At 41.3% G+C, this 13,259-nt stretch overlaps 1 protein-coding gene across 1 annotated transcript in view; it reads right to left on the bottom strand.

The window, feature by feature from the left end:
* Window positions 1–13,259, bottom strand: part of SPNS2 (sphingolipid transporter 2) — a 192,992-nt gene that overhangs the window by 163,731 nt on the left and 16,002 nt on the right. The gene's annotated exons all lie outside the window — the stretch shown is intronic.

Raw genomic sequence — 13,259 nt, 5'->3', positions numbered from 1 at the left:
ACTGGCTGGGCAGGAAACTTGCCATGACACTTTGACCTGTCCAGTTAATGAATGACCACTTCTCCAAAAGAAAAAAAAGAGCCAATAAAAATGGCTAAATATGTCCTCTTGAGGTAGGCCAAGCCCGAATCAAATGGGGAGATAATACATTAAAAGGATTGCCAAGCCCAAAACCTTTGTCCGGTAAAACCGACATTCAACAGATCAATGCTTGATTCAAAGGAGCTGGTCCATTCCACAAAATAAGTGTTTAATTTTCCCTAAGAGAGTGATTTTCTGTGACTGAGTCCTTTATGGAGAAGAATCTTGGGTCCTGGGACACTGAAGTCCAGAATCCCAATTGTAAGCATTTTTGTAAGCATTGTAAGAGATGTCTTTCTGAAGACTGAAGCCCCTAAGCCCCACCATGAAAAACAAAAACTGCACACTGAACAGAAGGAAAGGTAAGAGATTCCACCTCTTAAAGGTACAGAATGATTTAGGAAATCAATGCTTATTGCTGTAATTCCACAGGGAATTTCTGTGCATCAAAGAATGTCAGAATTTGGCCTTGGAGTGCAGAATTATTATTTTCTCAGAACACTGAGCCCATTAGAGTTCAAACCTATTCCATAAAATCAGACTCTTGGGCTGACGGGAACTCTGACCCGGAAAATACCAGTCAAACTTAACAATTTCCATAGATACTATTAAAATATCCTGATTCCAAAGAAACAAAATTAAAAAATTATACTAGAAATAGGAAAACAAATAGAAGTCTTATAATAGCTCTAAAGATTGGGGAAAAAAAAGTCTCCTAAAATATAACGGAACTAAGTTATAAAATTTAAATCTAACAACAATTTTCACTAAAACTGATTTGGTGCTAATTTAAATGGCATGTCTTCACCTGTAATTTCCAGAGTTATTGTTCACACCTCGTGTGTAGTGCTGAGATTACTTCACTTGATTTACTAAATTATCTGGTTTAGAATCTTTGGTTTAAAACATACATAATTAAATCTCAGATGTACTTATTATGTTATATGTTTGTGGAAATTAATTATTTGATGGCTCATTTTGTTTTGTTGTCTTGTTTCAACTCAATTCCTCACTTTAAAAGTGCTACTAAGAACTAGCAGCTTTCTAAAAATCACTGTTGTTCTTTGCCCTGCATTTTACACAGACCTTTGCAGTTGCGCTGCTGTTGCATCTGTGAGTGTGAATTACTTGCCAATGAGAAGCAGCCTCGGATCGCTCTCCCTTGTAACACTATGTGAGAAAGAGTAAGACAAGGTACCTTCTAACTTCAAAATATCACTTCAATCATTATTTGTGTGTGCTAGAAACTTTAAAACATTTTAATTGGGTTGTGTGTTTTTTAACCACAGAGTTATCTAATGTATTAATACCTTACACTCCACACTAGCCTCACTCCAATCTGAGAGTGGCAGTTTAGTACAGTATTTTACCTTTGTCTGTTTTAAATACCAAATGCAGAGTACTTTGTGATACATCTCTTTCAATACTGAAGTGGTACTGTATTTACTCACTGGTATACCATATTATCTTTAATAATCTCTCTCCTTTCTTCTGCCATTTAACTCAACTCAAACACCACCCCCAGTCTCTCTCTTCAGTACTCTGCCAGCCTATCAACTCCCTAAGAACACTCCCTCAACCTGTATAGTAGTTGTAATCCAGTTGCTTTATTAAGATTATACTTGGTTATATAGAACTATTTCTTTACGTTTAGCTATAAAACTAGTAGCTAAGCCTTATTAACAAATTAACAGCTAAACTTAAGGAAATAGTACTATATAACCAGGTATTACACTTTATAAAGTAACTAGATTACAACTATAATTAACTTGGTATTAAAATGTTTAAACTACAAAATGAACTAGGATGAAACTAAATAGGGTGAATAGGACAATATAACTGAAAAGTGGACATATACTGTCAATGGAAGGGATAGCTATAATCCTAGCCATATCTCCCAACTGCTTCCTCCAGCCAACCAATATCACCTCTGGCTTCTCCAGACTGAGCTTTGGCCAGCTCTCATCCGTGCCCAAATCTCAGCCAGACTCTAGGTAAGGCATTTCTGAGTGAGAGGAGATAGCCCTGTGTGCATTATGAGATCACTGAAAACATCACAGTCCATACCTCTCCACTAACCCACACCCGTGGCCCCAGACACACACACTGAACAGGCCAGGGGACAAGGAGACCCCATGACAACACCATGGGGGAAAGGACCTGCCCAACATCCCTCTGAGAAAGTTCAGCAAGCAAGGAACAGAGCTGCTCCCTAGCAGAACCATCCTCTCCAGATAGTCAAAGAACAGGGCTCTTTCCCCTTTATTTTTTTTCTCCGTTATTTTAATGGTATCTTAAAAGCTTGACTTTTTTTTTTTTTGGTATTCTTTTGCTCTGGTCTGTGGTCACTGATTTTTTTCCTCTCCCCACCCCTAAGTTTTAAATGAAGGGAATATTAACAAGCCTAGTTTTGTTTGACAGCTACAACCAACCTTTTTTTTGCACCAACACAAGCTAAGCTGTCAGCACAGCCCTAGGAAGAGAGGCTGAGGGCCTAGAATTGCTGCTGCAGGACAAGCAGGGGAGCCCAGTTTTGAGAGCTGTGGTTTTAAAATATTATATTATATGCATTGCACTGGGACAGATGCTGGTGACACTATTAATAGGTACTTTTTAAAACAGTGTATAAGGGGTTAAATTATTAGATATTTTAAGCATGTAACAGACTTAAGAAACATTTTATAGACTATGACAAGCACATCAGTGGAAGGTGATGATAATCTCTCTCCTTCTGTCAGTCCAGTAGGTTACTCACAATGTATAATAGTTAACCGTTTAGTGAACCTTTATAAATTTGTCCATGTGCCTTAATATAAAGGGGGATAGATTTTTTTTAAATTAGTTTAAAAAAGTCTTTCAATTCCCAGACAGTTTATTTTTAATCTAGATACCCCACTGCTAACAGCAATTTTAAGGAAGGTCACCTTCCGGACTTTAAAGCCTTAGCCATGTCCTGTTAATACAGGATTGTTTAAGAACGGTGGTCTCATTGCAATAATGCTCAGCTGAAATGCACATACACCACAGCTACCACCACCAAAAAGGACAAAAATTCTTGATTTCCCAGAAGGAAGAACTGCCTCGTGTAGGCTAGTATTTTTAGATTTCTAAAGAAAATAATTATGGTCCAAGAGAGTATGTCCCTAACCCACATTTTGCTTAAACCAGGGATCCTATATAATGTGGTTTAAATTCAGGACAGAGACAGACAGAGACACACAGACACACACACGACATTATGCAAAAATAAAGCTACAGAATTCTAATCTTTGGGACCCCAAAATCTAGGATTTCAGGTTACCCTGAGCAGAGTATTCACATGACTGCATCTTACAACATATCACATCACTGGGTTGTTACAGTGCTGCAAGAACACAAACAAAAGGAGGATGGCTAGACATAAAATACTGTAGCTGTGAACATTCTGCATGACTGAGTGGCCTGTTGCTCCACAGGAATGGGGGGGGCGGGGGAAGGGAGGAGGGAGAACCCAACTATTACCAAGCTACAGCTTCCACTAGAGGAGCCACACCTGCAGTTTTTCCTTCAGTTCTTTCATGCATTACAGTAGCACCAAGATGCCTCGTCCAGGTCTGAACCAAGTTGTGCTGGACCAAGTCTTCTCTAGTCACTGACAGGCCCTCCCCCAAGAGCTTACACACTGAGGTGATACCAGATTCATGTTATTGTCCCACATTTTCCATTACTGCACTTACAGAATAATACGCTGCACAGCAGTAGCGCCTTTCCCCCAAGGATGTAAAAGTGCTTTGCAAACACCTGTAAAATCCTCATGATATTCACATCTCCCCCCGATTGCGCACATACGATCACACACTCCACAGTAAGTATTAGGACCAACCTGGGGGATTTGCGCTGATTTCAGCCACTGGTGGCTGAAGTCTGGGCAAATGCTCAATGCAAGCAAGGCATTATATGCCCATTTCACAGTAGGGTAAGTTAGGGCACAAGAGATTATGTAACGCAATCCATATCACAAGAGCACCCTCTACACTACAGCTACTGCCACTTCGCAGACCCTGTTACAACATGGGTATCCCCCCAGTTATTTAGCACAGATATTATCAAAAAGACTAGAGGTCCCAGCTGAGATCAGGGCCTCCCTCATGCTAGGTGCTGTACAAACACACAGTAAGACAACGTCTCCCCAGAAACAGCCTGGTTACATTTGGTTGGGCATGAAAAGCGTCCCTAAAACATACCCAGTGCATTAGCACAGACCAAGGACATTGTTAAAACAAGGTTAAGTCACAATGGATCCATGTTGTAACAGTGTCCCGGGATTCAGCTGAAGTTGGGGTGGAGACAAGGATATACTGCATCAGGGGAAGTTTCAGAAGTAGGAACCAGGAGTCCTGGGTACAATCTCGCTGCTTGAGCCACCTTAAATACCAGGTCAGACACACAAGATAAGCTATGTTGCAGTGAAGAAGTTCATGCTCTGTAACAATATAAGAAGCAGGGGTGGGCAAACTTTTTGGCGCAAGGGCCACATCTGGGTGGTAAAATTGCATGCAGGGCCATGAATGTAGGGCTGGGGCAGAGGGTTGGGGTGCGGGAGGGAGTGCGGTGTGCAGGAAGGGGCTCAGGGCAAGAGATTGGGGCAGAGGAGGGGTTCAGGGTGTACGAGAGGGCTCAGGGCAGGGGTGCAGAGTGAGGAGGGGGCTCAAGGCAGGGGTGCAAGCTGTATGAGGGGGCTCAGGGAAGGGGGTAGGGTGCAGAGTGCGGGAGGGGGCTCAGGGCAGGGGGTTGGGGTGCGGGGTGCAGCGGGGGTTGGGGTGCAGGCAGGGTGCAGCAGGGGTCTGAGTGCAAGGTGCAGGAGGGGGTTCAGGGTGCGGGTTCCGGCCTGGCGTCGCTTACCTGGAGCAGCTCGCACTGGGGCCAGGGCAGGCTCTCTGCCTGCCTGCCCTGGCCTCACGCCACTCCTGGAAGCAGCCGGCACCACGTCCCTGCGGCCCCTCGGGAGTGTGTGTGTGGGGGGGGGAAAGCAGAGGGCTCCGTGGACTGCCCTCACCTGTGGGAACCTCCCCCAAAGCTCCCATTGGCCGTGGTTCCCCGTTCCCGGGCAGCAGGGACATGATGCTGGCCACTTCTGGGAGGCAATCCCATGGGCCAGATCCAAAGCCCTGACAGGCTGGATCCGGCCCGTGGGCTGTAGTTTGCCCACCCCTGCTTGGAAGGATTAGATTTTAATCGGTAAAAATGTCGGTAAATGCCAATTTCACCACACGTGCACAAACCAAAAAAAAAATAATATATATATATATATATACACACACACACACACACACACACACACTTCCATCAATGATAATCAAAATTTATAGAGAAGCAAAGTAAGAAAAATGCTGCTTGAGAATGCATTAAAGTTTGATTTAAGGATATTTACTTTGTATATTTTGACATATGTTGTGATTTAACAGTGAATCTCAATGTCTACGGTTATTAAATAAAAGTGTCTGACCCACCCCGTCCCACTGTCTGGCATCCTTCCTCCATTATTTCCCACAACTGTGAAAATTTAAATAGATAAAAATTGAAAGAAGCTTAAAAACAAACACGGATATCCACTGAAATTATTAAAAAAAACAACCACCAAAAAAACCAAAAACAAATTCTGCCAACCCAAAATACAAGCAGTTGCCTGGCTCCCCTAGGTAAGTGACCGTATATTTGTTTGTGCATCTTGCAATCAAATAACTTTGTATTCCGTTCCGATATGCATGGAATTCTGCGGCCAGTGCCAAGCAGAAATGGAAAAAAAAGTCTCAATCATATCAGGCTGCTGTCAGAACCACAGTGTCCAGAGGCAGTTGCTACAGCAGGCAAATAGCTCACTCATCCTTTGGAACTGTTAAGTGAATAGCCTTTGATGTCTGGGATGGCTTGTTGAATGTTGTAATCCATTGCCAGAAGCACTGAATTTCATTGCACTCAGAGGGATGTCAATGTTCCAAATAAAATGAGTTTTGTGGTCTCTGCTCAGCTCCCAATAGAGACTGTAATTTCATATACAGCACATTTTTGGCAAACCCTGCCCCACTGACCTGAAATACTGCCTCTTCCCACTAGAGGCCTCAGACTGAACAATGACATGGGCATTTGCTGTTAGAAAGCATCTCTGCTCCTCAGAGCTGCCAAATAGTTGAGGTCTGATTAACTAGCATTTAAGAATCCTGTGTGGAGCAGAAAGCTACAGAAATAGTATTGCCACACCACCCCAGCATTACAGGATGGGACTGCCAACCCCTCGTGGGAACGGAGGAATCACAAAACAATACGGACAGACCCAGCAATTACCAACTTACAACTGGATTCTTGGCATTTCACTAAAGGACTCGAGACAGATGAGAAGATCCTTAAAAAACAGCATCAACAAAAGGCTTCCACCATTTTTCTTAGCGCACAGGAAAGGAATGAGAATCATTGAGAAGAGAGAAGAAATGAGGTTACACAAAGTGAAACAAGCCAAGGTGAGAATCCAGGGTGGATAAAAATCAATTATTTAAAAAAATGAAATAAATAAAATCTGATTTTTTTTTATTTAAATCGGATTTTTTTGATAAAATGCTTTTTGAGGAAAAATCCTATCTAAAGATAGCTTTAATTAAGATACATTATAGCTCAAAGATATCTCATCATAGAATAGGGATTATAAATTCTAATTCTATAGTACGAGACCATATATTCATGTAATGTTTAAGAAAAGTTTTGTAAATTAGTTCCAGTAGTTCATGGATTAGGGAACCAATCTTATGGGATTCAAGGGCTTCTGTATAGATTATTTAGGTTAATCTTTCTATCTACCCAATGGGACTCGGTGCTTAGTCTAGAAGATACCATCAGAGATGCTTAGTTTTGCAGTTCTCAAAACTGTGGATTTGTCTCTCCAGAGATAACATGCTTGTTAACAGCAAAGATGTTTTAAAATAAATAAATGAATAATATATAGACGTGAGAAATAACAGACCTCAACCCTATTGTCCCTCTGCAAATTTGTGTACACAGAGTCAATCTCTGACCTCTCTCTCTAAATGTGCTACGTATCAGAAAGTTAAATGAATAGGTGATTGTTGGGGGCGGAATAGATCTGGACAAGGAGAAGAAGTCTGGAGATAAATGTGAGAAGGGAGGGACAGGCAGGAGAAACAAAAGTGAAACTGTTTGAGCAGCATATTCCAGAAGTCTTGAGGTCTGAGTGTAGTCTTCATTGATTTGAGATCTAGTGAGAGAATGGTATGGAAGAAGGGAAAACCTATAATGGCAGCAGGCCATAAAAGAGACCCAGTTTGGAAATATTTGAATTACGTTCCTCTACCTGTGGGTAAGACAGACATGCGTGCAAAATGCAGACAGTGCAACAAAGAAATGCAAGGCCTGGTTGCCACAGTGAAACAACATCATGAGAAGTGTTCCTTCTCAGGAGGAAGCTGCGCTGAAGATGATGAAAGGAACATGTCTGAACATGCAGGATCTTCAGGTTGGTAAACTTTTTTATTTCATACTTCTTTCTTAAGGACGACCTATCTTCCTTCTGGACTATTCTTGAATTCTCATGTTTGAGCAAAAAATATAGTTGTTACTCTATGGCACTATCATTTTAGATGCAGTTGTGATAAAAAAAATAAATAGCTGAAATAGGCAGATCTTCCTTTTACAATTTCACCTTTAAAGTGTCAGTGAATGCAATGAGCAATACTAAATGTGCAGTATGATAATAATAATTAAATAACTGCATTGACTTATTTTGTTTAGGAAAATCCATCCTCAACATACAGGATTCTGAAGACTATCCACCTTCAAGATCACCATCATTTTCTATAGTTTCAGAATTATCTGTCAATGATAGTGTTTCAGTCACATCATGTATGTCACATAGCCACAGTAGCAAAAAGGAAAAAAAATCTCTATCATCCAGAAACAACCATAGATAAATTTGTGATAAGAATCAGCAGATTACAAAAAGAGGTAATTGATGAAAAATTGCCCGGTTTGTTTATACAACAAACTCTCCTTTCAGTATGACTGAGAACCCATACTTCATAAACATGGTGCAGTCATTAAGACCAAGATACAGCCCACCCAACTGAGCAGATGTCGCAGGCAAATTGCTCAATAAAGTGTATGAAAGAGAAATTGAGCAGTGTGCAAAAGGTCTAGAGGGTGAAATTGTTAACCTGAGTCTTGATGGGTGGAGCAATGTCCACAATGATCCTGTTGTATGTGCTTGTGTAACATCAGAAGAAGGAACTGTCTTCCCTCCAGAAAGAATTGATACATTAAGAAATGTACACACAGCAGAATACTTACAAGAAGTAGCAGTAAAAGCTATAACAAACTATGAAAAAAAAAATCAAATGTGTAGTATGCAGCTTGGTCACAGACAATTCTGCAAATGTATCCAAGATGAGAAGAAATTATTTAGAAGAGAGTCCCAAGCTAATAACATACGGCTGCAGTGCACATTTGATGCACCTCCTAGCCAAAGACTTCAGTGCTCCAGAAATAAAGGCTAATGTTGTTGAAATTGCAGAATACTTCTGTAACAACCACTTTGCAGCAGCTGCTCTGAAAAAAGTGGGAGGAACCAAGCTAACTCTCCCACAAGACGTGTGAAGGAACTCAGTAGTGACTGTTCTGAGCACTATATTAAGAACTGGCCTAATTGGATGACAATTTGTGAACAAAATCATGAAAAAATAGATGGCACTGTCACAGCCAAAGTTCTTAACATTGGGCTTAAGGGAGATGTTGAACACATGCAGAGTACCCTGAAGCCTATTTCTATAACCTTGAACAAAATGCAGGGAAATAGCTGTTTTATTGCTGATGCTGCTGAAAATTGGAAGGAACTGGGTGAGATCTTAAAAAGAGAAATACACAATGACAGAGTTAAATTACAAGCATTAAAAAAAATGAATGGGACAAGCACTATCTCCAGCTCATTTTCTCGCAAATATTCTCAATACTCGGTACCAGGGTCAAACCTTAACTGCTGAAGAAGAGGAGCTGGCTATGACATGGATATCCAGGAATCATCCCTCCATAATGCCAGCTATAATAAACTTTAGAGTGAACAAAATATATGTTTGCTGACAATGTTTTAAAGAAAGTCACACTAGTGAACTGGTGGACGTTACTTAAGCACTTGGATTCAGAGACTGTTGAAGTGATCATCTCACTTTTAACAGCAGTAGCTTCTTCTGCCAGTGTAGAAAGAATATTTTCTTCCTTTGGACTAATTCATTCCAAATTGAGAAATTGTATGGGATCTGAAAAAGCAGGAAAGTTTGTTTTTCTGTTCCAGATTATGAACAAACAGGAAAATGAAGTTGAAGATGACTGAGTTAGCTGCAGAAGCCAATATTTTAAGTTTCTCATGTTGATCTGGCTGACATAGTTGATTTAATTTTTGTTGTTTTTTAAAATATTTCATTTAATTATTAGTTAAAAACAATTTTAACAAAAACAAACCTGATTTAAAAAAAACTTGAATGTTTAACTAAATTTAAAAATTCATGCTTGTTTTGTTAAAATATTATGCGTTTGCTGTTGAAGAAAAAAAAATCCAGAATACATAACGTTGTTGTTTTAGTTAAATAAAACAATTTAAATGTCTGTCTGGACAGAGGTTTATAAGTGGAGCAGTTACAGGTTCATGTCCAATATGAAAGGGTAGAATATGTTTAGGGAGGTTTTGTGGGAAACTAATTGGAAATTTGATCAAGGCGTTGCATTACAACAATTGTTACATTTTTCTAATGTCATGGTTCAAATTTTGGGAAGTGCTTTAAGATCTGAAGTGTCAGAAAGTGAATAATTATCAAAATCATCCCACTCCCAAGTACTGCAAAAGCAGGTAGGAAAAAAGAGTAATGTAGGCTACATGTGAGGGACTAAGCATCATGTCTGGACACACAGTCGCTTGATGATGATTCCCCATTTAAAATTACATGTTGAGACCTATCAGTTAGCCAGTTTTTAATCCATTTAATGTGCGCCATGTTAATTTTATATCATTCCTTTTTTTTTTTAATCAAAATGTCATGTGGTACAAAGTTAAGCTCCTTAAAGAAGTCTAAGTATATTACATCAACACTGTTAACTTTATCAACCACACTCATAAGCTCATCAAAAAAAGTTAATTGGGCTCTTTGAACACCCAAACAATCACTTCAGTTGCTTTAAAAAACACACTTGTATCAGCTTTCTACCTGTTGTGTTGCTTTTCTTCAAGCAATGTTTTCCCAGACTCTTTGCAAGCCCAGCCCAACCCCTTTCCACTGCAGCTTTGGAGAGGGTCAGCCTGCTTTTTCAGAAAAGGAACACTCTTTAAGCCGTATCTGAACTTCAAGCCTTGAAATCGCCCAAATGAGTGACTAGTCTTTAAAATATTCTTTGTTTCCTTATTAACAAACAAAGGAAACTGGAGTGCAGTCTCAGGTGGCGACAGGGTTTTGATTTTGTTTTAAATTGTTGAGGGTGAGTGTGTGTGTGCGCGCGTGTTCTTTTTGAGCAAAGAAAGAGAAAATCAGTCTCCAAATACTGCAGTGATTGGTGCTATCTAAACAGCACAGGAAGTGATTATTTCTATCGCTTGTCTATTTCTAAGCTTGATGCTGTAAAACATAACGAACCAAGACTAATTTCTGGCAAAAGAGCAGGTTTTAAAGTTTGTTAAATAATCCACAGAATGTGTAAAAAGCCGGGGAAAAACTGGAGGAGAAGGCCGAAGCATTAAAACTTCAGATTTGCAACAGATTCCTTGGAAGTGCACCTTCAAGCTTAGCAGGGTCTGTTTGGCAGATTATGTTTCCAAGGTAGATACACTGACATAAGCCCCAAAACCACACAGTGGAGCTGAATGGTTTCAATTCCTGATTTACACCAGTGAAATTCAGAGTGTGTCTTGTGGCTCCTTTAGTCGTGCACTTTCTCTTTCACATGGGCGGCAAGCACTGAACCCCATCGTTGGCGTCATGGGGGTGAAACAGAACCAGACGACTCGTGAGCTGATGAAAGCTACGGTGATTTACCAACTGCAGCATTTCCCTCTCGTTTGAAGATCCTTGGCAAAACTGGCAGAAGGGCAGCAGCTAGAGGAGGGGAGGCCTTACAAGCAATTTCCCTGTTCCCACCCATGCTGAAATACAACCTTACGTTGAGACCAACGTGATTAGGTTTAGGAGAAGGGTGAATTACATTTGCATGCATACCTAAAAATAACATTAAGGCAAAGGAAAGGATAAGAGCAACCATCCTTCAGGGAAATGAGTTATTAGTCTACAAGCATTGGGTAGGAATCCCACCCCCTTCTTCAACGCTGCACAGTTGGGTAGGAGCACTACAGGGGCCCATAAAACATTTGATTCTAGCCACTGCTGGGGCAGGAGTCATGCTTTGATTCAGGTCAACTTCTCATGGTCCCTGGTGCCCATCCAAGCCCTGATGGGCATGCCTCAAAGACAGCTTAGGCTCACAATCATGGTTACAGCTTTCGGGTAACAGCAGCAAGTCCACTGGCAAATTTCTTCACTGCAAGAAGGAGAAGGGCAAAAATAAAAGCTACACAATAGAGAAATCTGCTCCAACAGGAAGAACGTTGGACAGTCCCCAATCTACATCATTTCCTAAATGAAGGCTAATCAGCAAAATTCTAACAGTTGTGCTTTGACGCCTATTTTCTGGGCTCTGAATTCCAGACATTTTTCAGCATCACTGTAAACTGCATTAAAAATAAAATCCTTGCAAGCGAGGACCGGCTTTCGGCAGTGGAAGATCTAATTGAATGCAACTGTAACTCACATTTTCCTGCCATTCATAAGCTGAGTGAACTTCCATCAGCAGTTCCTCTGATTGAATTACAGTGTGGCGTGGAATCAGGAAACACAAGTTTTCTACTAGGCGACGAAGAGATTGTAATGGAGAGCTCGGCACATCCCTCCTGACAGTGCACACTTGCGTTTAATGTTATGCCATAATCAGGGAAAGAAAGGGTATTTGTACAGCAGGAAATCCGGGAGAATTAGTGGCCTGGAAGAGCTGCCAGAAAATGATGAAAAAAACCCAGAGGTGACGAATGCTTGGAATGCATCAGGACAGAGCAGTCCAAGCTCCTTGTAAAAACTGTTCCTTTATATATTAAAAAAGTTTTATTTCCAATTAGCTGTGAAAAATAAGAATGTGCCAGGCTCCCTACAGAGCTTTTCTCAGTATTACAGCTCACCCAGTAGAACTCACGTTATTCATTCCATAAGGGCCCTGCAACATTCTTGCCTCAGCTACTACTGACTGATGCCCCATCTTAATGCTTAACGAACAGTATCGATCACCGTTATTAAGCCCCTTGGTTTAGTCATTGTTTGTATTAATTACAATGAGATCTGGGCCTCACCATGTTGGTGCTATACGGAATAGAGAGACTCTTTGCCCTAATTTGGAATGTAAATAGACATGACTATGGGTGGAAGAAAGGAAATGTCTGTTCCACAGAAGGTGGGGGGGAAAGGTCCAGGGAGATTAAATGATTTGTCCAGGGTCAACAAAAAGCCTGTTGTAGTGCTCGGACCTGAACCCTGATCTCCAGAATCCCTGTCCTTTGCCTTAACCACAAGACCCTCCTTCCTCCTCTCTGACCCCTCTTACAGCGAGCTTCTGTCCCTTTCCATAGAGGCAGGCATCAGCGGCATCCCTCTTTGGGATGACACTAAGGGCCTGTCTACACTTAAAGACCCACAGCTGGCCTGTGCCAGCTTACTCGAGATTGCAGGACTCGAGCTGTTTAATTGTGGTGTAGACCCTGCGCTCTGGGACCCTTCAAGGGGGGAGGGTTCCACAGCTTGGGCTCCAGCCTGAGCCCAACACCTTCACCCCAATTAAACAGCCCCTTTGCCCCAATCCTGCTGGCATGGGCCAGCCACTGGTGGATCACTGCAGCGTAGGTAAACCCTAAGGGTTGTTCTTGTGTTCATCACACGCCTCTCTGTTCTTTAGAGAGGGCAGCTACTACATGCCACGTGATCTTTGCCAGCATACAGGTTAAAAGAACATGCTGGTGCGTGTGCTTATGCCATTCTCCAAGCCATGTTTGCCAACCGAGCCCTTCCCTCATGACACTAGTCTGGCCAAGCCCACCCAGCTTTCACATCACTTAGCCA

This window comes from Mauremys mutica, chromosome 19 (assembly GCF_020497125.1).
Source record: "Mauremys mutica isolate MM-2020 ecotype Southern chromosome 19, ASM2049712v1, whole genome shotgun sequence".
In the NCBI taxonomy this organism is placed as follows: domain Eukaryota; kingdom Metazoa; phylum Chordata; order Testudines; family Geoemydidae; genus Mauremys; species Mauremys mutica.
This window is presented reverse-complemented; position numbering and strand designations above follow the sequence as displayed.